The sequence below is a fragment of the Furipterus horrens genome, unplaced genomic scaffold (genome assembly GCF_987537825.1).
Source record: "Furipterus horrens unplaced genomic scaffold, mFurHor1.1.pri manual_scaffold_17, whole genome shotgun sequence".
In the NCBI taxonomy this organism is placed as follows: Eukaryota; Metazoa; Chordata; class Mammalia; order Chiroptera; family Furipteridae; genus Furipterus; species Furipterus horrens.
In genome coordinates this window covers 44690011-44716987 of record NW_028327187.1, presented here as the reverse complement: position 1 = coordinate 44716987, position 26977 = coordinate 44690011, and positions in this window count along the sequence as shown.

Here is a 26977-nt window from a genome sequence, read left to right as displayed (position 1 = left end):
TAAAGAAAATCTTTTTAAAAAATTAATGTTACAAAGATTTTTCAGAAAGAAAGAACATGTTGCAAGAAGTATAATTTGGAAAAGTATGATTTATTTGGATAATTATATGTATTTTGTTATGGCCTGTATCAAAGAGGTATGTGAGAAATGGGTGTGAGATGGTAAGAAGAGTAACTGGCCCCAGATTATGGAGTGAGGCAAGTACCCTCAGAAACCCACTCCCATTCAAATGACATCTAAACAGTTTATAGAATGACACTGTTCAAGTTTGCATGCAGCTCCTTGACTTTATAAAGTAACACACAGAGAATATGTATTAGAACTCAGCATATCTCTAGAGAAATATGGGGATAATATAACCTTTGTCAGAAAAGGAGGAAATTTTATCTAATTTTACTTATGTTGTTTAACTATATGCCAAGCATTGTTCTGATTAACTTATAAATATTAGTACAGTTCATCCTTATAGCAAGTCTGTGAAATAGGTTATGCTATCATTATCCATGTTTAACAGATCAGGACGTTGAGGCCTAGTTACCTGATTCACCCAAGGTGGTACCACTTATAAGTAGTAGAGCCAGGATCTAACTCAGGCAGTCTAGTTCCATAGCTCACACTCAATCATTACACTTCTTCTTTACTGTCTGAGTCAGAAACTCATATAGCATTCATGAATTTAGGTTTCACTTAGAGGATAATGGGGTGTTGGGGGCTCACAAAGCAGTGGCTCCTGTAGAGTATATTTGTTAGAAAAACATGCATATAAGGGTGATTGGATGTTCCAGCAATTTAGACTCCAGCCTATAAAGATTTAAAATAAAAAGACAGTAAAAGCTTCATCAGCTTGAAATTAGTTTTTAAATGATGTCTATGCATTTCAAGTCAATTTGAGAAGATTAAGGGATAATAAGGATTTGCCAAGTACTTTGAGATACCAAGGAATAGTGAGGGCATTTGTCAGATTACAGAGAATATTTAACAGCTTTAAGTATAGCTCTGATTTTTTAAAATTTTGTCTTAACTTTTGAAACTAATTTTACTGAATGAAATGGTGGCAACACTAGTCACCAAAGCAGAGGTTACAAGTCTGAAAATGTGTAGGTTTGAAATGGGAAAATATGGAGACATTTGATATTGTTAACTGCTTTAGAGTATCCCTTTAGGTTGCCACAGGGAGAGGAACAGGGAAGAAAGCCTGAGTAATTGACAGAGCAATGCCACCCCATCCTCACTTTAAACAGAACGGCCATGGTCTTGTCTCTTTTAGAAAGTAAACTTTTGAGACTTCCGGCCAAGATAGAGGCTTAGATGGAAATGTTCAGTCTCCCTCTACAACTAGAGAGGAATACAACTACCTCAAAACAAAAGATAACTAGAAATTCCAGAAAATAAAAATACACAGAAGCCCAACATACAAAGTTATAAACCAGAGGCGCTTGTCGGGCAGGTAAGAGGAGTGAAGGTGGGCAGTGCTGTTTGTGGTAGCACCAGAGACAGTGGCAGGGAGAACAGTTCTAGCTGCAGTCGAGCCGAAGCAGCTCCCAACCCCAACGCTGGGAAAAGCAGCCACCGCATTACCCCGGACGGTGAGGCCCAGAGGGCGGGAGGACGGACCCAAGTCTAGTGGAGAGTAACGGCAGAAATTCATCTTGGATCCCCACACAAAGCGCCACAGCACCGTGAAATAGGTTGCAGATCGCCACCGGTTGCTGGGGGTAGTGACGACAAAGGGCCATAGCGTGGCAAAAAAGGTTGCAGATTGCCGCCGGTCACTGGGTTGTGCCGAGTACACAAGCACTGCCCCCTATAGCCGGCCCAAGAAAACAAAACGCATCTGTCAAAATGAGGCAGACAACTATAGAAATCCCAGTGGCCCAGCTCACCAGGCAACAGATGAAGAATCTGAAAGATGAACAAATAAGAAACCTGTTAGAGGCTCAGTTCAGGGCCATTGTTATCAGGTGGCTTACAGAATTAACAAAAGATTTGGAAAAAGATGAGAAAGGATCGAAAAACACTCATACTGAAAAGAACAAAACCACATATGAGACAGATGGTGAGGAAATAAAATCCAGAGTTCAAATCAACAAACCAGACCATAGAGAAGGAACAAACAGTCAACCAGTGCAGAGAGAGGAAACAGGAAGCAAGGAAAATGAGGAGAGGATCAGAAACCTCTGGGACAGCTATAAGAGACCGAATATAAGAATAATCGGATTGCCAGAGGGTGAAGAAGAATAACTAGAAATTGAAAAATTAAGTGAAAATATAATAAAGCAGAACTTCCCAAACTTGGGGAAGGAAACAGACTTACAGGTCCAGGAAGCACAGAGAGTTCCAGAAAAACTGGACCCAGGGACAACCACTCCAAGACACATTATAATCAAATTGTCAAAAGTTAAAGATAAAGAGAGAATCTTAAAAGCAACAAGAGAGAAGAAAAGAATCATGTACAAAGGGGTCCCAATTAGACTATCAGCTGACTTCTCAAGGGAGACCCTGCAGGCAAGAAGGGACTGGCAAGAAATATTCAAAATAATGAAAATCCAAAACCTACAACCACGAATACTCTATCCAACTAAATTGTCATTCAGAATAGAAGGGCAGAGAAAGTGCTTCCAGGACAAAATAAAACTGAAAGAGTTCATTAGATCCAAATCACTATTATATGAGATGTTAAAGGGACTGGTTTAGAAAAAGGAGGATCAAAACTATGAACACTAAAATGAAAACTGCAACACAAGAACCAACAACAGAAACTAGGGAATTGAAACAAAGGCAAACTAAATAGGCAACGAGAGTGGAAAAAGAACTATAGGTATGGGGAACATATTGGGGGGAGGTCAGCAGAGAGGGGTAAGGGGGTAAGGAAGGGAGATGATATAGGAATTAAGAAGTATAGTAGGAGGGAATGGAATAGACAGGAATAGGCTCAGAAGAACTATATACACAACCAATGGACATGAACTAAAATGGGGGACAACTGGAGGGAGGGGGGGTCACCGGGTGGAGGTGAGCAGAGGGAAGGGAAATTGGGACAACTGTAACAGTATAATCAATAAAACATATTTAAAAAAAAAGAAAGTAAACTTTTACATAATAGTTTGAACAAGAGTCTCTATGGCTTAAAAACTCTTAACACTGAATATTATTTAATTACATTTTCATTTATTCCATTCAAGATTTATTAAGATTATACATTTATACTCATTAGGGTGGCTATATACAAAAAAAAAAGAAAGAACAGAAGAAAACAAGTGTTCACGAGGATTGGGAAAATTGGAACACATGCGCATTTCTGGTGTGAATGTAAAATGGTGCAGCCACTGAGGAAAACAATATGGCGATACCTCAAAATATTAACTATAGAATTATGTGATCCAGCAATTTCACTTCTGAGTACCATTTAGTCAAAAGAAATAAAAGCAGGGACTCAAACAGATACTTGTATACTCGTGTTCATAGCAGCAGTATTCACAATAGCCAAAAGGTTGAGGCAGGTCAAATATCCATGAGTGTATATATAGATTTTTTTAAAGTGGTATGTATATACAATGGAATATTATGTTCTTTAAAAAGTAGGGACACTCTGGCACATGCTACAATGTAGATGAACCTTGAAGATATTATGCTAAGTGAGATAAGGTAGTCACAGAAGCCCAAATATTATATGATTTCACTTATATGAGAAACATAGAGTAGTCAAATTCAAAGAGACAGAAAACTGAATGATGGTTGCCAGGGACTGGAGAAGAGGGGAATGGGGACTTAGTGTGTAATGAGTACAGGGTTTCAATTCACAAGATGAAAAAGTTCTGGAGATGGATGGTGGTGATGGTTACACAACAATGTGAATGCATTTAATGTGATAGATATGTACATTTATTTTTTAATTATATTTTATTGATTATGCTACCACATTGACCCAATATTTCTCCCTACTTCCTCCTCCATCCAGCACCCCCCACTCCCTCAGGCAATCCCCACACCATTGTTCATGTCCATGGGTAATGCCTATAAGTTCTTAAGCTGCTCCATTTCCTATACTGTACTTTATATCCTCATGGCTATTCTGCAACTACCTATTTGTACTTCTTAATCCCCTCACCTCTTCATCCATTCCCTCGCACTCTCTTCCCATCTGGCCACCATCAAAACGCTCTCTGTATCCATGATTCTCTGTTCCTGTTTCCTTTGTCTTTTAGATTCAATTATTGATATACATGCATTTTTGCCATTTTCTTGTTCATAGTTTTAATCTTTTTCTAAGTCCCTTTAACATTTCACTTAAAATGGTTAAAATGATCAGTGTTATGCTGTGCATATTTACTACAATAAAAACATATTTACAAAACAATATGTCAGGATTTAAACCTGCAGAGTAAATATAAAAAATTTTCCCACAAACTATTAGGTGAGACAATTGCTAACGTACATGAAAGATACTGAAATAGTATTAAATATTTTTCAGAAAGTGCTTGTTCTGGGTATGATATTGGTTTTTGATTGATAAACACAATTAGTGCAGATAAAATAAACATAAAAACAAAAAATATTCATGGAGATTATACATAGCAAAATACTTTGACCAATCTAATGTAATTGGCCCTCAATAATTCATTAGGCAGTTAGCTCCAAATTATTAATGGATCATGTGAATGGTTTGACCTTCCTAGCATACCGATTAATTCATGTAATACAGTTAAACTAACGGCTATGCTTAGATATAGTTCAAATGATTCCTGATGATAGGCTAAAACTGTTTTTGCACTTTTACTTTCTCTTCAGCAGGTTAATCACTTTAACTTGTATTGTTTGAGCCTAAGGGACTGTCTCAGAACCCAAGACTATCATTATTTTGTTAGGAACAGCACAAAGATATGGCTTCAAGCCACTGATTTTATCAACCCAATTTGGAAAGATTCAGACCTGGACATCAAAATATTGAGTTATCCAATGTTACAGAGCTGGCTGTTTACAATCTTGGAAATAAAAAACCAGACCTTGTGAACATTAAAATAATTATCTTTCCAATGGTTAAATGAGACCCATGTTACATACCACCAACCAGAGCAGCTTGGAGTGCAAATTGTATTACCTTTCTGAAAAAAAAAATTACAAGAATTGACTTGCCTTAATATGTTAATAAAATATTAAGGAAACTTAGGATTCACCAAACCTTGTTCTACTTTATGCAAGTTTTTGTCTGCTTCCTGAAAGCTGACTGTAATTCATGTGGAAAAGTCTGTTAAAACTCTTCTGTTTCTGTAGCATACAGGATTTGTAGCTGAAAGTTTCAAAATGGAAAGGAGTTATTACATCTGAATTAAGATTCAACTACTCCTTGATATGTGCTGCAACCTGGGGTCTCTGTAACAAAGCCTTTTCTGGCCAAAACAACTGTATATATTTTGTGAGTTAAAATCTGAAGTCAGTTTTATTCCAAATGATTTTCAATCATTTTAAAAGGTGTACAATGGAATATGAGTCAGCCATAAAAACAAATGTTTTCTTACCATCTGCAACATTATGAATGGACTTAGAGGGTGTTATACTGAGTGAAATAAATCTGACAAAAAGAAAAAATGCCATGTGATTTCACTTATATGTGAAATCTAAAAACTAAATGAACAATCAAAACAAAAACAGACTCATAGATACACAGAACATTTTAATGGTTGCCAAATGGGAGGTGGGTAGTGGAGAGGGGCAAAAAAAAGATGAAGGGGTTAAGAAGTACAGATTGGTAGTTACAGAATATTCATGGGGATGTGAAGTACAGTACAGAGAGTATGGTCCATAATATTGTAGTAACTACTCATGGTGTCATATAAGTATGAGATGGATCAAGGTGAGCACTTTGGAAGTTTTATAAATGTCTAATTGCTGGATTGTACACCTGAAACTAATATAATATTGTACAAGTGTAATATAAAAATAAAAAGGTTTAATTTGACTTTTTATGATGTATTTCATTTTTCTACATGTGTATTAACCTCATTTCGCTTAGAAATGGAAGGTTAATTAATGTGCCTTTGTATAATAGAAAAATACCAGGCTCTTTAATTTTGCTCTGGGAATACTGTAGGAGTTAAAGATTAGGATTTAGAGCCCAAATACCTAAATCAAATTTTAATTTTCAACTTCCCTCTTGGGAAAAATTATATTTGTTACTGCTTTTACTTTATTATTTTTTAAAGTTAAACATTTTAAAAAATAGCTAGCACACTCTTATGATTCAAAATTTAAAATGTACAAAGGAATATAGAATTTAAAAAACTCCCTCTTACTCTTGTTCCCTAAACACCCAGTTCTATTGCATAAGAACCAATGTTATTAAGGTCTTGTTATACTTTCAGAAAAAATGTATACGTATACTACATACTTATTTATGCATCTAATTTGTTTCCATTTACAATATATATTAGAGATTGTTCCACTATTATACAAAAAACATTCATGTATTTGTTTTCATTGTTTGCACTTTTAGCTGCAAAGTATTCCACTATATTGTGGTATCATAATTCATTTTAACCCAGATGACATTTAAGTACAAATTTCTGGCTATTACAAATCTTCAGGAAACAACCTGTGCATACATTATTTCTCCCATATGCAAATTTATCTACAAGAATGAATTCCAAGTAGAAAAGCTGTGAAATTGTTGAAACCTAATGTTTGTTTTATAGATTTTTCTGTCTCCTTTAGTGAGTTTTGCTATATTTTAAAAAAATATTATCCATTTAATTGTGGTATTAGAATTTATTTGCACAGTGTTGAACATTATCTTATTTTAGATGTCTCCATCTGTGCTTATTTTATTATTCAATTAAAAAATCTCTCCTATGTTTTATTTTGATCAGGTTAGCTAATTCCTTATCAATTTTATTGCTATTAAAAGAACTATTTTTTAAAATATATTAATTGTTTTAGTTAAAAATTCATTAGTATTTTCTAGTTTTTCCCTAATTTCTTTGCTAGATGATTAATATATTTTGATTTTTAATGTTTTTGTTAATATAAGTATTTAAGGCTGTAGAATATAATTTAAGTACTGCTGTAGAGGCATTGTATCTGTTCTAATATACAGTGTTTCTATTACCATTTGTTATGTAGTGTAACATAAATTTTCATTTTCTCTTTGAATTGTTTAAGAGAAAGTGTCTAAAGCACAACTTTTGGTTTCCTGTTATGTTATTAACTTCTACTTTTATTAAACTGTGATTAATATATAGTTTACATTGTTTTACTTTTCTTATAACCCTGGCTGGTTTGGCTCAGTGGATTGAGCGTCGGCCTGCGAGCTAAGTGTCGCTGGTTCGATCTTCCAGTCAGGGCACATCAGAGAAGGAAAACTCTGATTCCAAAAAACCTCTGCTGCCTTGCAGCATACCTCTTCAGGGGAAAGGCTAAGGGAGTAAACCCCGACAGAAAATCTGGAGCCAGAGTCCCTAAAGCGGTTTCACGTTGCAGTCAACACCGGCAACTCCTGCTGCGCACCTGAAGCCAAGCTGTATTGACTCCATCTTTCCCTTGGACCCTTCAGCTGCGAAGAGAGGGGGGGTCTGCTGCATGGGCAACAGCAGACCCTCCATATCACCCTGCCCACGCTCTGTAGCTTCAGCTTCACTGGAGAGGACACTCCAGCGTCATCGCAAGATGTCGATTCAACATGGGAGGAGACAGATACCGTGTCACTCCCGAGTCGGACTGCACAACCATTCTCGGCAGTGCAGATAGACTCTTAAGAAGCTACACCATCGTCTCTCGAGACGGACGGCTGCCGACGACTTTTCTTATAACTTGAAAAACAATGATGTTTTCTCTTCTCGCAAAATATACACTCATTTTTTTTTTAGATTATCCCAGGGGTCCTTTACTACAAAAAGTATTCTATATTTTATGGTATGTGTATAATACATATAAAATACCCCATCTTATTAATTATGTTACTTAGGTCTTCTATGTTTATTCTCTGTGCATTTGGCTGATATGGACTGAGTAAATAAATAAATACAATGCAAATTATCCATTTCTTTCTACTACTTTTTGGTATCCTGCAATTTTGATTATATAAATATTGTTGCCATGATATTTGATGCATAGATACTCACAATTGTTATAACTTCATTGTTATTGTAACTTTTATTATTATGCAGTGCTACATTTTTGTTTCATTTAAAGCTTTTACTTTGGATTTAACCATGTCTAATATTAAGGTTATGGACTTTGCTATTCTTTATTTCTTCTTTAGAGCACAGTCATTGGTGATGCCACTTGATAGCCCTTTTCTTTTAATTAGTAAGTTTAGCTCATTTACTTTCATTATAATTTCATTATGTTTCCTGTTGTTATATTTTCTTGAAATTATTTGTTATATGAATTATTTGTGTTCTCTGTGTGTGTCTTTTATGATATTTAGGAAGGTTTTCTTTCCTTATCCACGTATAATATTTTATTTATAAAGTGTATACTAAAATATATTATTTCATTAATATTTTATTTAATAATTAAAATTATGTATTTAAAAAAGTCCATGAACATGTCAATCATGGCTAGTCAGTAAAACAGAAGCTATTGTAGAAATTCTGTAAGGAAGACTTGGTGGTTTGCAAAGCCTTTAACAGAACTGGAAAATTAAGGTCAGGAATACTTCTGCTGGAATTCATAAAATCAAGAAATAACAGAACTGTAGGGAAGCCCATATGACTATATCAGTTACTGCAACATTAAAAAAGTGGTTCATAGGAAATTATCCAGAATCTAAAGAAAACCTGAGTTATCTCAAAGAAAGCCACTATCACTAATCTAAGGAACTCATAGTTTTGAAAGAGTGATTTATCAGGAGGTTGTCTGAAGGCACTGCAGAACTTGAATCTGTTATCTGTTTATAACTGCTCACAATTGCTACCTACTATTCACTATTTTTAATATGTGTATTTTTGGTTTATACTATAAAATATTCTCTTTTATTACTAATGTTATTTAGAGATTCCAATTTTGTATTTGTTAGAATTTTTCTTTCTGCTAAGTCATCTTCTCATTAATTCTCATATCACTTTTTAAATTAAATTCTGCTTCTTCCCCTACTCTATTTGTAACTCACTGTTTTTGATTGTACTATGTGTTTTTACTTGTTCTAGTTATAAGTTTGCTTTCATTTATGTAGTGTGTTTTTAAAACTTTTTCTGATGTGTCAAAATTTTCATATCTCTTTCCAATATCTTCCTCTATATTAAAATAGATTTTGCACCTCTCCTTTATGTTCTTCTAGAGAGGATATTATTTTAATCATTTATTTTTATTTCATGATGAAATATATTGCCACTGTTTTCATTTATTTCATAACATTTCTCTGGTAAGATTTATTTTTTAAATTTGACATCACTTTTTTCTGTCATTTTCTTCCATAGTTCTTATAGTAAAATTATATAGATTCGGTGTTTGTTGTGCTTTTTGTTTAATCTTTGAATGAGATGCTTTTTTACTAGACAAGTTATTTGTAGAAAGTTATTGTATTAAAGGGGATATGGCTCTATTCTAATCTACAAGTAGATTTATTTGTGCCTGAGGATTCAATGTAAGTGTTCTTTTAATTTTTTTTCCTAGCCAAAGGAGACAGACTGTTGTAAGCAGTTCACAATGCCACGAGTATAGGTTATTTCCTGGAAGTAAGAATTTTCTATGTGATTCTTTGTTCAAAAATTACCTCTTCCATTTTTCATAAGAACTGAAAATTTAAGCATTAAGTGAGATGATGTAGGAGTTGCCCTTTTGTGTGGGGAGGGACTACTAGTTTCAGTAATGTGGGGATTAGGTTAACTCTATTTTCTCCTCCCTGAGATAAAATCTCGGATATGTAGAATCATTGGAACTGAAACCTGTAAATATAATCAGCACACAAGAACTATTTCTTTTTGTAAAAGTAAAGAGCAGTTAAAATATGTTTTTCATTACAGAGAGACAACGAAATTTGCCTTTCTTGTCATGGGCTGTGGTTAAAAAGAAGAGAAAACTCTTTCTGATCACTTAACATCCTGGAACTCTGCCACATGTAAGTTTAGTATTTAGTGATACAGTGTCTACATGAAATAGAGACTCTCAAGGTGAGGAATTGACATTAAAATGTACACTGTGCTTATGATATTGTACTACTGATGTGTTTGGTGAAAGCAAATAAAAACGGCTCTGTGGAAATATTCTCTCAACCCAAAAAGCTAAGTGTTTTCACATCTTATCACTTCTTGATTAAACTAAAGAATATTACAGACAAAAAGGAGATTATAAAATCATGCAGATGATAAAAACACATTTCCTATGGAACATCTACAATTAAGCTGACCACAGACTTCACAACAGAAATAACAATGGATAAGAAGGCAAGAAAAGATGGAAATTTTTCCATTTCAAATTTCTAAGAAAAACTAACATGGCCTGTTAAATAATAATAAATTCTAAGAAAAGTTTTAATTTATATTTTAAATCCATATTAATGATATTTACAAGAGATACATAACGGTACTCGTTCTTGAGAAGATGGCATAGCCTCATTCTTTACAGCTTCTCGCCTCTAAATAAAATTAAATATCTAGAAATAATTCAATAGTCAATCATAAAAGAATTTTCAAAGTTGAAAAGGAGTTAGATGACCTAGGGACCTCATGACATTAAGAAAGGTATAGTGAATTCTGTGTTTTATTTTTATCTTATTAAGCTGGCAAAATGTCTATTTAGTTTTTCCTATAAAATAAAAAGACACATTTAAAAATTTTATCTATAACTTTATTGATTTGGATATTCTGAGTGTGTTGGCTATCTCCCACATGGTATAATCTTGATTGTTAATTAATGTATCATCTTGATCGCTATCAACTTGAACTGGTCTATCCAACATTGGAGCATTGTCCAGCAAGAAATATCCAGCAGGAAACTTCACAAATCACTTTTGACACGTTCAATCAGTCACAACACCTTCTCCATACCCTGCACAAAATCTTTCTTAGTCTGTGTTTCAGTTGCGTTTTAATCTTTCTTGAAATAACAAAGCATAATATGCTAAAAATGTTGCATATTTTCTTTCATATTCAATATTAAAGTGGTTACACAAAAATTCACCAGTTTTGATAAGATTTTTTTAAATTCACACTGATATGACAGCTGTCACAACATAATATAATGAAAATTGTCTCAAATGAACTTAAGGACAACTAAGAACCACTAGAGCGATCTTATGGAAAAAATCAAACAAACTTTTTGGCCAACCCAATGTCTACCAAAAAAAAATGGCTTTTTAGAGGCCTGCAACCAAAATGCCAACAGGTATATACAGAAAAAGAGAAGTTATCCCACAAAACAACATGAGGAAGTTCAGGTGGAACCTCTGGGTTTGAATTAAGCACCAGAATAACAAAGCAGACAAAAATAACATTAAGAAAGCTATAAAAACTGAAATTTCATTAGAACTACAGATCCCAAATATAGATGAAGGCCTATGCACTAAACCTAATACAGTAAGGTTACTGTATGTTGAAATAGAAGATTTAAATAGGATCAGGTGTCTCTTTTTAAAAAATATAACTTGTGACTATTTTTTTAAAGATTTTATTTATTTATTTTTAGAGAGAGAGGAAGGGAGGGTGAAAGAGAAGGAGAAAAACATTAATGTGTGCTAGCCTCTCACATGCCCCCAGCTGGGAACCTGGTCTGTGACCCAGGCATGTGCATGACAGAAATGGAATCAGCGACCCTTTGGTTCACAAGCTGGGCTCAATCCACTGAGCCACACCAGCCAGAGTGGATCAAGTGTCTCTTAACACAAAAATCAAAATGTCCAAGATACGATGTATTGTAAAATCATTTGTCATGCCAAAAACCATGACTAACACAACTTGAATATAAAAAGACAGTCAACTGATGACAAAACTGAAATTTATTAGGTAGTGAAATTATCTGAAAAGGATTTTAAAACAGCCATCATAAAAATGTTTCAACAATTATAAGTTCTGCTAAAACAAAAATAGAAAATCTCAGCAAACAACCATAAATTGTAAGAAAGTACTGATTGAAAATGTTAGAATTGGAAAATACAATTACTGAAAAAAAATAAAACACTGTATGAGCTCGGTAGTAGAGTGATTTTTTTTTTTCAATTTTTAAAAAAATATGTTTTACTGATTATACTGTTACAGTTGTCCCAATTTCCATTCCCTCTGCTCCCCTCCACTCGGTGGCCCCCCTCCCTCCAGTTTCCCTCCTTTTAGTCCATGTCCATTGGTTGTGCATATAGTTCTTCTCAACCTCTTCCTGTCTATTCCATTTCCTCCTACTATGCTTCTAAATTCCTGTACTATCTCCCTCCCTCTCTCCCTTCCCCCCCGACCTCCCCCCAGTATGTTTCCCATACTTATATTTCTTTTTCTACTCTCGTTGCCTACTTAGTTTGCCTTTGTTTCGATTCCCTAGTTTCTGTTGTTGGTTCTTGTGATGCAGTTTTCATTTTAATGTTCATAGTTTTGATCCTCCTTTTTCTAAACCAGTCCCTTTAACATCTCATATAATAGTGATTTGGATCTAATGAACTCTTTCAGTTTTATTTTGTCCTGGAAGCACTTTCTCTGCCCTTCTATTCTGAATGACAGCTTTGCTGGATAGAGTAATCATGGATGTAAATTTTTGCTTTTCATTACTTTGAATATTTCTTGTCAGTTCCTTCTTGCCTGCAGAGTCTCCTTTGAGAAATCAGCTGATAGTCTAATTAGGACCCCTTTGTACATAATTTTCTTCTTCTCTCTTGCTGCTTTTGAGATTCTCTCTTTATCCTTATATTTGACTTTTTGATTATAATGTGTCTTGGTGTGGTCGTCCCTGGGTCCAGTTTATTTGAAACTCTCTGTGCTTCCTGGACCTGTAATTCCATTTCCTTCCCCAAGTTAGGGAAGTTCTGCTTCATTATTTTTCACATACATTTTCAATTTCTAGTTCTTCTTCACCTTCTGGCAACCCTATGATTTGGATGTTGGTCCACTTATAGCTGTCCCATGGGTTTCTGTGCCTCACCTCAATTTCCTCACTTCTTGTTTCTTCTTTCTGCACTGGTTGACTGTTTGTTCCTTCCCTATGTTCTGATTTGTTGACTTGATCCCTGGCTTTCCTTCCCTCACCACTAGTTTCATATGTGTTTTTGTTCATTTCAGCAAGACTAGCCTTCATTCCCTCCCTGTGTTGTTTAAGATCCACTGTTAGATCTGTAAGCTGTCATATAACTATAGCTCTGAACTGAGCCTCAGAAAGATTTCATATCTACTGGTCTGATAGATCATATATTTGCTACCTGGTCAGCTGCGTGATTGGGATCTCTATCATGATCCCTGCCATCCTGACAGGTTTTTGCATCCTGGGTGGGGCTGACACACCTCCTATGCTATAGGGGCAGAACCCTGTGCACTTGTCATTACCAGACGACCCTTCTCACCACACTGTGGCGCTTTGTGTGGGAGTGGGGGTCCAAGATGGATTTCTGCCTTTCACTCTCTGCTGACAGACTAAGAGCCTCCTGCTCTGTCCCCATGCCCTCCAGTCCTCAGTCTGAGTCAATAAGGGTCTGCCTTCCTTGGCGTTGGAATTGTGAGCTGATGGGTTTGGTTTACATCCAGGGGTGCTCTCAGGCGCTTCTCGCCTCCCCTTAAATACGGGTGTCTGTAATTACCACTTTTGCTGCAGCTGCCGCCACCAGCACAGCTTGAGCTCTCCACTCTGGCTTCACCCCTTCTACCCATCCGGACGAGCACCACTTGTTTATATAACTTTATACGTTGGACTTCCATGTAACTTTATTTTCTGGAACTTCTGGTTATTTCTAGTTTTGCAGTAGTTGTAGTCCTTCTTAGTTGTGGATGGAGATGAGCATGTCAGTCTAGGCCTCTATCTTGGCCAGAAGTCCTCATTATTCTTTTCTTTATTAATGATTATCTATCAAAATTCATTTTCTTTTGGCCTGTTGAAAAATTTTTAGCATTATTTTTTGTGTAAGTCTTCTGGTGAAAACTCCTCTTATTTATTTATTTGGATATTTTCATTTTTGAAGGCTATTTTCATCAAGTAAACTTCTGGAGTTCTTTTTCTGAGTAGTTCTCTGTTCTCAGAACTTTGCCCTATATGTTCCAGCCCATTCGGCTTCTCTAATCTCTTTCTTTTCAATTCAGAGAAACCACCCACTTCTGGATGGGGGCCCCCCTGATGCTTTGTGATGTGAAATATGCCTTCAGGCAGAAAGTTAATGTGAATATAGGGCTCATCTCATTTATTTTTCTTGTATTGATGTCTATTGTACAATGTGAAAAATTATTTTATATATTTGGTCAAATTTTCTAGTTATTTTTAGTTATAGAATAAATTTAATCTCTGTTATTTCATGATAGACAAAAATAAAAAGTAAATTTCATCCATTTTTTCATTACACATAGCAGGTGTTGAATAAATGTGCATAAATTAGAAAGATTTGACACCTAGGACTTACTTTTTAATTTTAATATAATTCTGACGCATCTCTAACCTTAGATGGCAACAGATAATTTGTCAAGAGATTATTTTTTAGACTTTGTTTCTTGTTTTTTCACCAAAATTTATATGTTGTTAAAATACAAATTATATTGGAATGATCAAGTCATATAAAGAAGGGTTACTCTAACTTTGAGATTTTCCTTGGGGCGATGTGGATGGCACAAATATGTATTTTCACTCAGTTGCATAATCATGTCTGGCAACTGTTCATATACTATCAATGAGAAAATTCTTTCCTACATTTTTAGTATAAAAATTTTATTGAAAAAGTCTAATTAACCTTGTTTTCCTCTGATATGGATGTATATAATGTTTTATCTGCTTTACAAAAACTAATGACAAGAAACCATCTGCCTTATTAATTCAAGTAACAAAAGAAACAGAATTAAGATAATTTCTCTAGAAAACTTATCTTAGTGCTTCCAAAAGTACCATAGGTGGTAAGCAGAGGATAATGATGAGTCATATGCATAATACCAGCCCTCAGCCAGAAATCACCATGCAAAGCCCAATACTATTTATATCGCTTTCTACATAGATTCATCTAGGTACCCTTGAATACCTGTCTTTTCCTTCATATTGTCCTTGAAATTCTTTTGAAGAGACATTTCACCTTAACATGCTTATCAGGGAAACTTAATGAGGTGAGAAAAAGACAGAGACTGACTTTGTGAGAGTCCCATGTTCTCTTAAAATCACTGATTCTTAGAGTTGGATAACTTTAGAAATAATTTTTGTCACCCGTCTGATGCCTTTGTTTATTCTACACTGCTCCCAGCATGTGCTAAGTTACCATGGATTCAGAGATGAGTAAGTTTCATTTCCTGCTCTCTAGAAAGCTGAATATGTCTACTGATGGAGACCTATCTCAGCAACTCCTGAAATTACCCATTTCTTTTTCAGACTTTTTAATAATTGTGCTTGTCTTTCTTAGGTAAACCAAAAGTCATTTACCTATCATTTCACCCAGTGCCTCTATTTTTGCCCTTGGACAACACATATTAAGTCTATTTTATATGCTAAATTTCAAAAGGCTACACTGCACATCTAGCACATATCAAGCACCCAATAATGGTTTGCTTAATGAGCAAATGAAACTGTTATTGGGCTCTCATCCTTATACTCCAAGTCCCTTTTCTAACGAAATTCATTCTTTAGATTTTGACTGAATGACCTCAGTTGGATCGATGCCATGGATGTGACATGTTGTTGAGACCTCAACAACCATTCTAATTACTTCCCTCTGACATTCTTTAGCTATTTAGTTTCCTCTTAAAAGTATGAGACTGGAACCATACATTCCCATGATAATTTGGAGGTGGGAGAGATGGACTGAACCATATATTATTGTTATCAGACACATTCTAGTTGCCTGTATCTTCTATATTTTAATTAATCAAATGCTAACAGTGAAACAGAACTTAGAGTTTGTTAATTATAAGCTCCTCTTTATGGCTAAGAAAAGTGAGAAGATGAATTATGTTCTCAAGGCCACCCAATTAGTAAGCAGTAGAATCCAGCAGCATTTCTTAACCAGGTATGTTGTTGATTCCCTGAGGAATATTTGGAAAATTTGTCAGGGTGTTTACTGGCAATTAGTAGATAAATGCAAGCATTGCTAAAATCTGCAACATCCAAAAAGTACTGCTTCATTTAATATGTCAATATAAACTCCATTGAGAAACACTCCACTCAGCTGTTCTGACTCCTTTATGAAGCATCATTCAAAATAGAAATTCTGAAAATAATGTTAGATTGAATTACTAGTCCCAGTCTTTTCTCACAACCTGTAGACTCAGGCTTTTCCATGTAAGTCTGCAGTTCCTTCACAGAAAGTCATATTACTCATACCTTTAACTTTGGACTTGTCATATATCTTATTTTGGTCAATGGGATGTGAGCAGACATAATACAAAGCAGGTACTTGAATTATATTTACAAAGTAAGTTGTGCTCTTTTTTCTTATGTTATTGTCATGGGAAAACCATGCTTCATTGCGGCACTTGTGCCAGAAGAAGATGAGAAACACGTGGATATGGATTTAAACTTTTACCACATTGAGCCAGTCTAGATTAGCTGATATGTTAATGTGAAAGAAATAAGTACTTTCTATTATATACCACAAAGATTTTTTATTCTACAATAACCAATTTATGTAAAAACTAACAAGAACTTGGTGACTTTAAGATCATTTCCCAATGTGTGTTACATGGTGGTAACCTGTTAAGATGATCTCAGGTATAGCAGAGGTTGGGAATCCATGATCAAATAACTTCTGGAAAGACTGAGTAGTTTTTCATATAACACATTAATGTAAGAATTTCCACTAAAAAGCCTTGCAAAATTTGTTTAAAATATTTATTTAAACACAAATCCCATTTTCAACATACCTATTTGGTTCAGATATGTTGAAATTTTTTTCAATGGAATATTTTTACCAAGACATGAAGGTAGATTTGAGAATTTCAAGATAATTTTTTACCAAAAATATGAAAGAGAGACTCAGGAAGATGGCAGAGGAGTGAGGGGAGGCTGCGCTTTCAGGCTCCCGAGACCCGTCTACAGTTTGGGCTAATTGCAGAAAGAACATCTCAGTGAGCAGCTGGACACTGGCAGGAGTCGAGCCATGGCACTGCTGGTTTAGAGAAAAACCATCTGGGAACAACCTGTTTAGTGAGGATAGCAGAGGAAAAGGGGACGAAACGCGATTCCTGATTGGGGCGGCTGCAGCTGGAAGTACACAAAGGCTTTTTGGTGACCACAGGCTTCCCCAGAGAGGAGTCAGGAGGAGAGCAGATCTCTGCCCACTGGCAGAGATGGGACTCGACCAAGTGGCATTGACGCTGAACCACAGGAGACAGCGTGCTGCCGGGCAAGTGAGAACATAATTCTCCTTTATACTTTTATCTAGTGGACTGCGGAGAGGGGTGGAAAGTTTGGGGGTGGTAGGCCGTTCTTGAGGAGCGCAGGCGCAGAGGCATGCTCATCCACTCCCCAACCCTACCCTTGGGTCGCGGAGGCACGCATAAGGAAGTGCCCTCATTCACTGGCCCAGGTGCGCGGGGCCATGAGTTCAGGTGCCCCTCGAACACTTCCCAACAGACATAAGATCAGTGCCCCAATGGGCATAAGGAGGGCCCACTGAACACGCAGAAGACTGTGCGCAGACACCACTAGACAGCTCCAGTGAGCACCAGGCCCCAGGCCGGAAAGCAGACCACTAGCTCAGGCTCTGCTTGTGCCCGCCCAGAGGGGTGCGGGAAGGCAGGCAGCTGTGGCACCGGAACAGCAGGCGGCAACAACTCACAGACGCTCACTTCCACTGTGCACAAGCGTCCGGGGCCCCGCTCTAAGAGGAGAGATACGAACTCCCAGAGCTTGGCTCAGCAGAACCAAGGGGATGGGCGTGCAAGCTGGAAAACACCTCAGCCAGGCTACAATAGGCGCCAATCATGGGACAAGCTCTTGGGCCACACTGCGAGTGCAGGGGCGCGAGTGCAGGGGCGCGCATGCAAGGACACCTCAGCTGGCTCCAGTGGGCGACAAGGGAGCGCGCTGTGCAGGCCACCATGGGCGCACATCATTGCTGCAATGAACAAGAACCTCTGAACCGCCACACTAGACCAGTTGCTGATGCAGAAAAAGAAGACAATGCACCAAGGCTGAACTGAGTAAAAATATTCCTTTTTGTTTTTTTCTTTTCTCTTTTTGTTTTCTTTTTCTTTTTTTATCATTTTCTTTCTTTTTTCTTTTTTTTCTTTTTCTTTTATCTTTTTCTCTTTTTTTTCTTCTTTCTTTCTTTCTTCTTTCGTCTTTCTTTTCTTCTTTTTTCTTTTTCTTTCTTTTCTTTTTTTTTCCCCCTTCCTTAAAAAAAGTAAAAAGGAGGAGAGGAGAGGAGGGGAAGAAAAAAGAAAAGAAAAACAAACTATATCTCTAATGCGTTTCATATAACCTCTCCTTCTCATCCTTTCCCTTTAATCATTGTTTATTTGTTTGTGTGTCTAGTTTAGCCCCTCTATCACTCTAAATAATAGAATATAATTACTATATAAACCCAATACAATATAATCCCACTTTCTTCCTATATTCTGCATTTTTCCATCCGTTTCTTCTAATTTTATTAACATACAATGTAAATATTACCTACTGGCTTGCATAGTCTCAACTATTATTAATGTATCATCCCCTCTATCAAAAATCATATTTTTCCTCCCTAAAAACAACTCTTATCTATTCTTCTAATAGTATAAAAGCTCCAATCTCTTTACATTTATATTAATACTGGCTCGTGGCTGACGATAGCGGGATAGAGGGTGGGGGATATTTTTGAGGGTGTGGTCTCCTGCTTGGGCTATGTGTTTATGTTTTTAACACTATCTGCACAAAAAAACTCAAGACAAAGTGAATAGAGTGACTTTCAATCAACTAGCCAGAAGGACGATCCTACCAAAGAACATCTGAAATATAACCAAACAGCATAAACAAATGACATAAAGAGTAACCAAAGAACATCAGGCTCAGGAGATCAAAGATACTGGACCACTGAAACCCCCAGATCTCCCATAAAGAATCTCGCACCACAAAGGAGGAAAGTCTAAGGAGACCATTCCCCCCCAAATAAAAACAAACAAGAAGAATCCAAAATGGTAAGATGCAAAAACAGCCCCTCAATGAAAAGAAAAGAGGAATCATCAGAAAGAGAGGTAGATGAAATAGACATAGCCCAAATGTCAGACATGGAATTCAAAACAATGGTGATGAAGAAGCTCAATATACTCGACAACCTTAAAAACAACAATGACGACCTCCAAGGAAATTACCAGCAGCTCTAAGAAAACTACAGGGAACTTGCAGAGAACTACACCAGCATAAAAAAGACATAGAAACTATCAACATCAACGAGGAAGAAATGAAGAATTCAATCTCTGAACACAAAAACATAGTAGAATCAGTCAAAAGCAGACTAAATGAAGCAGATGATCGGATTAGTGAGTTAGAAGGTAATCTAGAGGAGAGAGGGGAAGATGGCCGTGGAGTAGGGACAATGTTTTCAGCTCACTCCTGTTAAGTAGAGACTCCAGGAACGAATGCGGAGAGGAGTGACTGACACCTCCAATAAAGATCTCAAGACAACTAACCAAAGAAAAAGAACCACCGAAGAGTACCTGAAATACAACCAGACAGATTAAAGAAATAACATCAAGGACAACACAGACGGAGATCCAAGAGGGCAGAGGAGTAAGTGGAAGCTACACTAACCTCCTCCCAGGACCAGGCAGTGTTGACTCAGCCCCAGTACAGCAGACAGACCATTCCCCTCCAAGTGGCGTTAGATTAAGGGGAAATAAAAGGCCTGCCTACAGGAATTAAGCTGCCACACCCACGGTCCTTAAGCCTGATGGCTAATCACGGGTTAAGTAGATTAACAACTAAAGACGACAGACAGAGGCAGTAGATCCCTGGAAGTCTTCAAGAGACTGCCTAGGGTAAGTCTGGTACATGATATGACGATACCAGAAAGAGATCCAGGAAGAGCAGATCATTCTAAGAAGCACCAACAAACAATAGGAGTCACAAAAATGGGGAGACAGAGAAACAACACCCCATCAAAAGGAAAGGTAGAATCCCAGAGAGAGTGGTAAATGAAATAGAGGGGAGCAAAATATCAGATACGGAATTCAAAACATGGGTTATGGAGAAGCTGAATGAGCTCAGTGGAAATTACAAAGAACTGCAGGGAAACTACAAGGAACTCACAGAAATTACACGACCATGAAAAAGGACATAGAAGCTATCAATAAGAGCCAGGAGCAAATGAAGAATACGATCTCTGAATTGAATAACACAGTAGAAGGAATTAAAAGCAGGGTAGAGGAAGCAAAAGATCAGATTAGTGAGCTGGAAGACAACGTACACAAAAACTCCCAGACAAAGCAACAAAATGAAAAAAGACTGAACAAGACTGAAGAGGTTCTAAGACAGCTGCAGGACAACATGAAATGTAATAATATCCATATCATAGGAATTCCAGAAGGAGAAGGAGAAGAACAAGGGATAGAAAACCTCTTTGAAAAACTAATGACAGAAAACTTCCCTAACATGAGGAGAGAAAGAGTCACACAAGTCCAGAACGTGTAGAGGGTCCCAATGAAGATGAACCCCAACAGGCCCACTTCAAGACACAGCATAATTAAAATGGCAACATTCAAAGACAAAGAGAGAATCCTAAAAGCAGCAAGAGAGAAACAACTAATAACATAAAAGGGAGCTCCAATAAGGATATCATCAGATTTCTCAGCAGAAACACTACAAGCCAGAAGGGAATGGAAAAAAATATTCCAAGCAATGAAAAACAAAGGTCTACAACCAACAATACTCTATCCAGCAAGGCTCTCATTCAAAATGGAAGGTGAAATAAGGAGCTTCCAAGACAAAAGAAGGCTAAAAGAATACATCTCCACCAAACCAACAATGCAAGAGATGCTAAAGGGTCTGCTTTAAGAAGATAAAGAAACAAAGAGAGACAGAGAAGAACACGAGTACAAAGGCGAAAAATGACAATAAGTACTTATCGGTAATCACCTTAAATGTAAATGGATTAAACGCTCCAATTAAAAGACATAGGGTAGCTGAATGGATTAGAAAGAATGACCCACATATATGCTGTCTGGAAAAGACACACCTTAGAAACAAAGATCTACACAGACTGAAAATGAAGGGATGGAAAAAAGTATTTCAAGCAAATGGACATGAAAAGAAAGCTGGGGTAGCAATACCTATATCAGAGAAAACAGATTTCACAGCAAAGTCCATAAAAAGAGACAAAGAAGAGCATTTCATAATACTTAAGGGAAAAATCCATCAAGAAGATATAATCCTTATAAATATATATGCTCCCAACTTAGGAGCACCCAAATATATAAGGAAAATTTTGAAAGACTCCAAGAAAGATATAGACAGCAATACACACATAGCATGGTACTTTAACACTCCATTGTCAACAATGGACAGATCTTCGAAGCAAAGAAAGACCAAAGATATTGAGGCACTGAACAACACTAGATCAAATAGACTTAGTCGATATATATAGAAGTTTTAACCCCAAAGAAGCAAAATATACATACTTCTAAAGTGCACATGGAACATTTCCAAAGATAGACCACATGGTAGGACACAAAGCAAGTCTTAATAAATTCAAGAAAATTGAAATTATATTAGGCATCTTCTCAGATCACAATGCCTTAAAATTCGAAATCAAACTCAAGGAAAAAACTCAAAAACATTCAGACTCATAATGAATGAATAACATGCTACTAAATAATAAATGGGTTAACAATGACATCAAGGAAGAAATCAAAAAGTTTCTGGAAACCAATGATAATGAACACACAACAACCCAAAACCTATGGTATAGAGCGAAAGCAGTCCTGAGAGGAAAGTTCATAGCAATACAGGCCTACCTAAAAAAAATTAAAGAATCTCTAATAAAAAATTTAACCCTACAGCTACAAGAACTAGAGGAAGAACAACAAGCAAAACCGAGATCAAGTAGAAGGAAGGAAATCATCAAGATCAGAGCACAATTAACTGACATAGAGACTAAACTAACAATTTAAAAGATCAACAAAAGTAGAAGCTGATTCTTTGAAAAGATAAAAAAAATTGACAAGCCTTTAACCAGGCTCATGAAGAAAAAAAGAGAGCGGACCCAAATAAATAAAATCAGAAACGAAAGAGGAGAAATCACAACTGATACAACAGAAATACAAAGGATTGTAAGAAATTATTAAGAACAACAGTATGGCAAGAAACTTGAAAACCGAGATGAAATGGACAGATTCCTGGAAACCTATAGTCTTCCCAAACTGAATCAAGAAGAAGCAGAAAGTCTGAATAGACCAATAACAGCTAGTGAAATTGAAGCAGTAATCAAAAAACTCTCAGCACACAAAAGCCCTGGACCAGATGGCTTCACAAGTGAATTCTACAAAACATTTAGGAAAGAACTAACTCCCATCCTCCTCAGACTATTCCAAAAGATACAAGAAGAGGGAAGACTCCCAAACTCGTTCTATGAAACCAGTATAACCCTAATTCCAAAACCAGGTCAAGACACAACAAAGAAAGAAAACTACAGACCAATGTCGCTGATGAACATACATGCTAAAATCCTCAACAAAATATTGGCAAACCGGATCCAGCAACGCATTAGAAAGATCACACACCACGATCAAGTGGGATTCATCCCAGGGATGCAAGGATGGTTTAATATTTTAAAATCAATAAACATAATATAACACATAAACAAAATGAAAAACAGAAACAACATGATCATATCAATAGATGCAGAAAAAGCATTTGATAAAGTACAACACCCATTTATGATAAAAACTCTCAGCAAAATGGGAATAGAGGGAGCATACCTCAACATAATAAAGGCCATATACGAGAAACCTGAAGCCAACATCGTACTCAATGGGCAAAAACTGAGAGGATTCCCCCTGAGATCAGGAACAAGACAAGGATGTCCGCTCTTTCCACTCCTATTCACCATAGTCTTGGAAGTTCTAGCCACAGCAATCAGACAAGAAAGAGAAATGAAAGGCATCCAAATTGGAAAAGAAGAAGTAAAACTGTCCTTATTTGCAGATGGCATCATAGTGTACATAGAAAACCCTGTAGACTCCACAAAAAAAATACTCAACCTAATAAGTGAAATTGGCAAAATAACATGATACAAAGTCAATATAAAAAATTGAAAGCATTTTTATACACCAACAATAAAACTTAGAGATAGAAACTGAAAGAAAAATCCCATTTACCATAGCAACAAGAAAAATAAAATACCTAGGAATAAACTTAACCAAGGAGGTAAAAGACCTGTACTCAGAAAACTACATAACACTGAAGAAAGAAATTAAAGAAGATACAAATAAATGGAAGCATATACCATGCTCATGGATGGGAAGAATCAACATCATTAAAATATCCATACTACCCAAAGCAATTTATAGATACAATGCAATCCGTATTAAAATACCAGCAACATATTTCACAGACCTAGAACAAATACTTCAAAAATTTATATGGAACCAAAAAAGAGCCCGAATAGCCACAGCAATTTTCAGGAAGAAGAACACAGTAGGAGGAATCACAATACCTGATATCAAATTATACTACAGTGCCACGTTAAACAAAACAGTCTGGTAGTAGCATAAAAACAGATATATAGATCAATGGAACAGAATAGAGAGCCCAGAAATAAACCCAGGTTCATATGGTCAACTAATATTTGACAAAGGTGGAAAGAACATCAAATGGAGTGAAAAGAGCCTCTTCAACAAATGGTGTTGGGAGAACTGGACAGGGACATGCAAAAAAATGAAACTAGACCACCAACTTACAGCATACACCAGAATAAACTCAAACTGGATCAAAGACTTAAATGTAAGCCGTGATACCATAAAAGTCCTAGAGGAAAATATAGGCAGGAAAATTCCAGATATCCCACGTAGCAACATTTTCACTGATATATCTCCTAAGGCAAAGGAAATAAAGGAAGGAATAAACAAATAGGACTACATCAAACTAAAAAGTTTCTGCTCAGCTAAAGAAAACATCAGCAAGATGAAAAGGAAACCAACCATATGGGAAAATATATTCGCTAATGACATCTCAAAAAAGGGATTGATCTCCAAAATATATAAAGAACAGATATGACTCAACACCAAGAAGACAGACAACCCAATTAAAAAATGGGCAAAGGACCTGAACAAACACTTCTCCAAAGAAGACATACAGAGGGCCCATAGACATATGAAAGTACGCTCAACATCACTAGCCATCAGAAAGATGCAAATAAAAACCACAATGAGATACCACCTCACACCAGTCAGAATGGCCATCATCAACAAATCAACAAACAACTTGTGCTGGAGAGGTTGCCGAGAAATGGGAACCCTGGTGCATTGCTGGTGGGAATGCAGACAGCTTCAGCCATTATGGAAAAGAGTTTGGAATTTTCTCAAAAAACTAAAAATGGAACTGCCTTTTGAACCAGCAATTCCATTGCTAGGATTATATCCGAAAAATCCTGAAACACCAATTCAAAAGAACCTATGCACTCCAATGTTCATAGCAGCACTATTTACAATAGCCAAGTGCTGGAAACAACCTAAATGCCCATCTGTAGATGAGTGGACAAAAAACTGTAATACATTTACACAATGGAGTTCTATGTAGCAGAAAGAAAGAAAGAACTTCTACCATTTGCAACAACATGGATGGAACTAGAGAGAATTATGCTTAGCGAAATAAGCCAGGCAAGGAAAGAAAAATACCTTATGCTGTCACCTATTACAGGAAACTAATGAACAACAGAAACAAATGAGCAAAAGGGAACCAGAGCTATGTAAACAAGAAGTAGACTAACAGTAACAAGGGGGGAAGGGGGAGGGAGGAGGGAGAGAAGAGGGTAAGAAGGGGAAGCGTCAAGTCAAAAAACATGTATAAACGACCCACGGATATGGGAAACTGAGTGGGGACTGAATGTGGGGGGAGGGAGGGGCAGGATGCAGGAAAGCAAAAGAGGGAAAAAAGTGAGACAACTGTAATGGAAAAACAAAGAAAAAAATTCTTTTTGTTGCAAAATGAAAATATGAAGTATGGTAATGCTACTTCAGTGAATATTAGGACAAAGATTTTCCTTCACGTTGTATATTTTTCTCCCTATCTGATCCCTCCAGAGTTTGGCATTCTAAACAAGTAAGTAATGACATAAGTTTCTTTGCATAGAACTAATAAGACCAGTTGTTAATAGAGGTTCCTTTTTTTTTTCTTTTTTCCTTTTTTTTTTTTTTTTGACTACGTCTCTGACTGCAATGTCAAGCCTAAAGGAGACATACTTGGGCTCAGGTTGTTATTAGAAAGCCCTGAGGAATGGGGAATGGCTTTCAAAGTTAATAAAAGACCGCGAGATAAAAGGCCTGGTACCATGGTTGGTTGTGCGGTCCACAGCAATCTTTCCAGGGAAGTAATGAAGGTTGTTTTCCTGAAAGATGGCTAGAAGGGACCTTAAGGCACAATGAAAAACCAGAAAGTCTTGGAAAGGACACGTGTGTACAGGAAAGGATGAATGCCAGGTATGTGGCTCAGCTTCTGTGCCCTGAAGAACACACTGAGGGTCACCCTAAACGTTCCTTGGGTAAGTTCCAGCAAAGCAGAACTAAAGATCATAAGTGATCATTTACTGCTCTTATTATGTTTATGCAAATGAAGACGATAAATTAAATATGGACTTAATGTAGTCCCTTTAAAGACAAGGAGGGTAATCTTAGTGAGAAAAATCACTATTCAAAGAAAATCACAATGATCAGTAGTAGACTATAAAATGGAGGAACTAACCATCTTAAAAGTTCCTTCTCATTTAAAATATGGTTTCACTTGAAAATTAAACCATGTCTGTGATATCATCAAAGATAATCAAGTTGCAGGCAAGTAGAATGTCAAGTGCCTTGCAACTGGATGTCTTCCCAATAAGACAGTCTTACAGATTTAGAGATTCATTTGTTGGTTATGTTACATAAATTAACATGTGTTTTCTGTTTTCAAAGGACATAAGCCTATGATCACATTACCTGAGTGATTGTTTGTATGCATAAGCCTCACTTAATCCTCTCTGCAGCGGCTGCCTCCTGAGACTCAACAGTTTGGCTGAACTAAATGGCTGGGTTGGTGAAGAATGGGGTGGTCTGTGGACTTCACTTTAAAACTGGTTTCTCTTTTCTATCCTAATGGCTTGGACAGAAAAAGCCCAGAGGTCTGAGAGGGGAGAAACCTAAACTATTTCCCTCAGCCCAAATATAATTGGCAAAAAGGTTTTGGACAGGTGAGATGTAACTAGCACAACTTCCTCTAAAGAAGCACTTTTCTTTTTTTTTTTCTTTCTCCTAATATGGAACATTGAAAAATTAATCCCTGCCTTTTGACATCTAGTAGTTATGGATTGAATGATGTCTTTTAACCCTTTTCGCCAAATCTGTTGCCCCCAGAACACAACAAGGATGCCAGCTTGTTAAACCAAGCACGCCGTTGTCTGGAGACAGCCAACTGACCTGGATTCTGCACGATCCTTCCCCATGTGGGAAGGCCACCCTCACCTCCACACCCCCAATATTATTAGGGTTTCATGGACCCAAGGGTAGGTAGGACGACGACCATGTCCAGCTTGAAGCAGCTAGAGGAGCTTGAAACCTTCGCCCATTGTCCTTTACAAGATTACAAAGGGTCTTAATATCTGAGAGTGAGGGATAGTTATTTTTTACGAACCAGGAGTATGGACTTGGGGTGGAATGCTGGGGGAGGGAGATGCTGGGTGGAGGGGAGTAAAGGGGAGAACATTGGAACTATTGTAACAATA